Raw genomic sequence first — 5,311 nt, 5'->3', positions numbered from 1 at the left:
CCAGAGAACCCTGCATGGGGACCTGGTCTCCCTCCAGCAGACAGGGGATTCCCAGGAAGTTCACAAGGAACTAGTTATATTTCATACAAACCTGCTCCATGAGTCCAAAGTTAATGTCTCTTGGCCATCATGATAGGTCTGTTTAGGCTGGCAACAAGGAGGACTGACAACCAAGGGGACCAGGAAAGAGGTTTCCCCATCCTGCCCAGTCACCCAAGGCTGCAGTCAAGGCTGGTTCCTTCCCTGTTGTCTTTAAGCCAGAGGTAAAGAGTGATTTATGGGGTGACCTCTGCACTTGGCCTCATTTTTTGAGCACTCAAAAGTCCAGCCCTGAGAAGGCCTGGATGAGACCCACTTCAGATGCTTCTGTGAACCACACCTGGATAAGAACGGCACACAGGTAGGGAGTAGCAGAGCCTTATTCTACAGCTTTACAAGTTCTTGAGATACCCATGCGGTCTCAACCATGCATTCTAGGTATCTACTACAGTGACATTTGTTTACCAGCGAAAACTGCTGGCAGTGTGACTAGCCAACAACAGCAGACTAGCAAGCGCATCTAACATGTGGAATACAACACAGCTGTGACCAGAGAGGGAGCGGGGATGGAGAGGGAGGTCTAAGAACAAGGGGAGTAAATGAATGTGCGCTGCTGAGCAAAAGGCAAAGAGCCAGATGTGCGGTGACCGCAGCACAATCCCATTGATGTGGGAGAAAAGGCAGAATTATGAGTATTTTATATGCAAATACATGCACAGAAAGACACAAAGACCCACAATGAGGGTAAAGACTTTGGGCAGGGAAAGTAAATAGAAGGCAATCACTGAGGCTGCCTCATCTTCCTCTAGAAACGCCCAAATCATTGGAAAGCTCACATCAAAATTATGTAGATTTTAACAGGGGTGGGAATGAGCCACTGAACATCAAAGGTTCCCACTCTGCTTTTCTGGACCGCAGACTTCACTAAAACCGAGAGCCTCCTCCAGAGGCTGCCTCCTAGCTCCTGCGCTCTTGTTTGTCAATTATCTGCACACTGACGGCACTCCCATCTGTCCAGCTCTGCCTTGGGTCCACAGCCTAGTAAGTGGCTCAGCCACGCCTCCCAGTGCCAATGGTGAAGAGGAAGACGTTCCTCAAAGATATGCCTCTCGCTTCTAAGTAAGGTTCACCACTCTCCATGAAATGTCCTGGATAACACCCAGCTGCCTCAGAGCAGCCTGCGGTATCCAGCTGTTTTCAACTGGCTCGCCTAAGCTCCCTAGCATGCTGGGACAGCACCAGAATTAGAAGCATCCAAATTTAGAGTCTCCATGGGGTGGTGGTTTGGGCTGCGATCCATATGTCCTTATCCCCAGATAGATTCTCCGAGGGACTGCCAAGTGTGTTCAGGTGTCTGGCTAAGGTTCACCAAATTGCCTCAACATGTACGCCCCATAGCTCATCAGACGCGAGCAGACTCTTCTCACCCTGGCTCTGCCTCACCCCTCCCATCCCATCCGCAAGCTTCATATCCCAAGGCATCACGAAGCCCCCCCCCCCACTACCCTCTGCACTTCTTCCCCACTGGGTCTCATTCACCTTTGTTCAACCAGCAGAGCAAAGTGACCTGAAAAAGCGGTCAGTCAGTCACGCTCCAGGGAGACCAGCAGCCTGAGGTGCACTGGTTATCCAGAGAGAGACTGGGCTGCAACCCTTTTCCAGCTGATGTCAGTTGAACTCCTCTCGAAGGCACTGCTCTGGGGCATGGGAAGCTGTCAAGCCATGACCACCTCCCCCAAACACCCACCATCTAAACAAGGCTATCCAGGGGGCACAAAGGCTTGTTGCCCTCCCAGGCATGGGCACACCCTTCAGTAATAAGGTGGGGAGCCTTTAGGATAAGGTAGGCAAGCCAGGGACGTCACAGAGCATTGCTAAGGGGCAAGTTACTCTCCATGAAGGAAAGAAGAGAGCAGAGGTAGGCCTTGACCTATGGGCAAGGAGATTTGGCCTTAGCCTATCTATGCCAGGGCAGGTTTGAAGAAATACCATGCATGGCTTTGGGACAGAGAAGGTTTAAAGACAGAAGCACCACGCAGTTGAGAAGGCCTGGCCCAGATGCCCTGTTAACAGGCTTGCTTGCCCAGACAGAAGCCAGGTAAGACAATGTAGTCCCAGCCCCAGGGACTCAGAACCTCATAGGAACCAAAAGGCTTCCTGGGCCTCTACGTTGTTTTTTTTTGTTTTGTTTTGTTTTGTTTTTACAGGTTTTCTGCAAAGTGTGGCCTATGACCCACATAGAACTTCCTGGAGAAAGTCTCTGTGGACTCGGGTCTGGAGGTAGTATTCATCCAGGCTGTCTTCCTTATCTACACGTCTGAAAACAGATCAGGGTAACTGATAGGACACAAGGGATGCACACAGAAGCATCTAACGGGCCATAGCTTATCCATGCTCCGGCCAGTAGGAGCCAGGCTCAACAGCTTCCACTCGGGTCCTGTGTTACTGGCACAGTGTTTTCATTTGGCTGGGACAGTCTACAGAGAGCATTTCACTGACCACCTTTCCAGACCCTTGAGGCCACTGTCCATCAGGGAGATGATGGCTCCAATGCTGTCCATTGAATCAACTCCCCTACTTACACCTACTTGAAACCCACACCTAACTTGCGTGACATTCACCCAAGCAGCTCTCTGTGGCCAAATACTAAAGTCTTGAGTGCAGAAAGGGACTCTTGTCCATCCCCCAGGACTGAGCCAATGAGAAATGCTATCCTGACCACACATTCATTGTGGCCCCGAGTGACCTCACTTCATGTAAGTGAGGCACTGCTTTGAATTATTCTGGAACTCAAAAAATAAATAAATATGGAGAGAAAAATCCACACCCTGATTCTGATACAGGCCACCTATCCCCAGGGTTCTTGGCTGAACTTCCCACCAACACATGAGACAGACTCCTACCATAGGAGCGCTCACAGACATAATGAATGCCCCATCCAGAAACCGGATCAGAGCCATTGTGCTCAGCAGCCCAAGGGAGCAGAGCTGCATCTAGTGGAGAGATCTAGATGTCCCTGTACCATACAAAGGCTGCCAGCTGGCAGGATATAGCCAGAGTCTGCATTCCCACCAGTTTAGGACCTGGGCAAGACAATAGGAGGTCCAGGGTTCCCAAGCCATGTTACGAAAGCTTAGGCTTTTCTTATATACCAACCTTCAGGCTAGCAGAGACAACAGAAAAAAAAAACCTAGAAGATGCCAGCTATTTAGCAGACACAGCCTTCAAATGCAGCTTTCCCATGCTGCCCAGGGCTCCACCTGGAGTGGCTCAAGGCCACCTGACACTGTCTCCATATCTCCCAGCTGTGGGCTGGAGAACAAAAACACTGTCCACTCCCAACCTCCTTGTTCTCTGAAAAAAAATTGTCACCATAAAATTCTACAGTCTCTGGGATGTGTTTATAAGAAATCGTATTTTTTTTTTTAAGTGAAGTTTAAGGGGAGGGCAGGCTAACCATCTCTCTTCAGACAATTCTAAGTGAGTAGATCTTTAACAAGGAAGGCATCAGCTAGCTAATCCCTGCAGAAAATGTCCTTGCCTGACACCTGGTCCCATCTGCTTCTTTCCTGAGGCTGTTTGCTTCCGTTGTGACAGAAGATAGGTGTCCCAATGCCTGGGGAGTCTGAAAACAGTCATTACTACCCGTCTGTCCATTTCAGCTGAGCACATAGATCTCAATTACGAGGCTTTCTGTTTGTTTATTGTTTATTTATTCTGACATCGTGTGTAGGCAACATAACCCACGCTGGCCTCAAGCTCACAGCGATCTTCCTGCCTCAGCCTCTGGAGGCCTGGGATCACAGGCCTGCACTCAACCTAACAGGCAACAAGAAACATTTTAATACCCGGACCAGTCCTCAAGAATCCCTGGTTGCTTAGCTGAAAAGGACAAATGCCTTTGGGGCCCAAATTCCATTCTGCTTGCTACAAAAAATCTCAGAAAAAAAAAAACTTCTGAAGCTGCTGAGGCCCTTTCTGCCCCCCCTCAGTGACTCTAAAAGTTAATAAAGGAGTAGCCCTTCAGACTCAGCTCTGTGTAACTGCACCCAACTTCCCTGTGTAGATTTGAAAATTAGAACACTCTGCCTCAAATCCTCACACAAAAAAGCCACTGTTCTGACTAACTAGGGTGTTTCGTGGTCTTTCTTTCTTCTTCTTCTTCTTTTTTTTTTTTTTTCTTTTTTTATCCCATCTAGAAAGCCTACCCTTGGCTGGCTCTGGGTCTGATTAGAAATCATAATACCTTCTTAGCTCCCTAAGGCCTCACTATTAATACTGGATAAACTCACCTCCAAAGCCCTGACTCAGTTAAGCACAAGCAGGCTGCTGTGTAACTTTCTGGAACTTTTTATACATATATACATATATGTATATATTATATATATTTGATAATATATATTATATATACATATATATATATATATATATATATATATATATGATTGCACTGTGCATGCTCCTTTATAAACAAACTGGAGGAGCTCAAGAGGCAGCTAGCAAGCAGTGGTCTTCCCCAGCTTTTACACCTCTGCTTGCAGACAGCTCCTTCCAGCCCCTGCTGCCTCCTGGAGGTTGCGGCTGAGCTCAGCAGAGAGCAGCACACAATGTTCGCTGCTCAGACTGGGGAAAATGAGAGCAAAATGTTTCCAGGCTGGAGCTTGTGCACAGCTCCTGGTCGAAACAGAGTTTTTATTCCATCTGGGGCAAGCTCCTACTCAGATGGGAGACAGAGGGGGACTTTATCCATTTACAATCTGCAGCGAGCCAGACACAAAAACCAGAACCACCCCCATCCCTCCTTTCTGGTCCTATCCATTTGAGCTCCACATTCTCCTGAACTAAATAAAGACCCACAAAGCCAGCATCTGCTCCTTCAAAGAAAAACAAAGTTTCCATACTGGTAACAGCACAGACTGGGGTCTCAGGGATGCCACTGACCCAAGACACCTTTAAAAAGATGCTTGCTCCCACTTCACCTCGAAACAATTAATTAATCTTGTTTGTGAGCAAATGAATGGAGAGACAGAGAGAGGGAGAGAGAAAGGGGGAGAGACAGCCAATCTGCCTTTCACAGTGCCTCATTTTCCTAGCAGCTAGCAGCCAGGAGTCTTGGCTAACTACGGATCCCCTGACCTCAGAGCCTTCCTCACTCCCAGCCACCCAGTGAACCTTTATGCACCCTAACAAAAGTCAGTAACACTCACAAGTTCACTTGGAGAATAGATTTAAATTATAAAATGGTAGACTTTTTTAGTGTCTGCTTTTTTTT

The 5,311-nt window shown here is 47.9% G+C and overlaps 1 protein-coding gene across 1 annotated transcript in view; it reads right to left on the bottom strand.

The window, feature by feature from the left end:
- Ackr3 (atypical chemokine receptor 3) overlaps positions 1–5,311 on the bottom strand; it is a 12,009-nt gene that overhangs the window by 5,870 nt on the left and 828 nt on the right. The gene's annotated exons all lie outside the window — the stretch shown is intronic.

The sequence above is a fragment of the Mastomys coucha genome, unplaced genomic scaffold (assembly GCF_008632895.1).
Source record: "Mastomys coucha isolate ucsf_1 unplaced genomic scaffold, UCSF_Mcou_1 pScaffold14, whole genome shotgun sequence".
Lineage (NCBI taxonomy): Eukaryota > Metazoa > Chordata > Mammalia > Rodentia > Muridae > Mastomys > Mastomys coucha.
The sequence above is the reverse complement of the archived record's forward strand: the minus strand, read 5'-3'. Positions and strand labels throughout refer to the sequence as shown.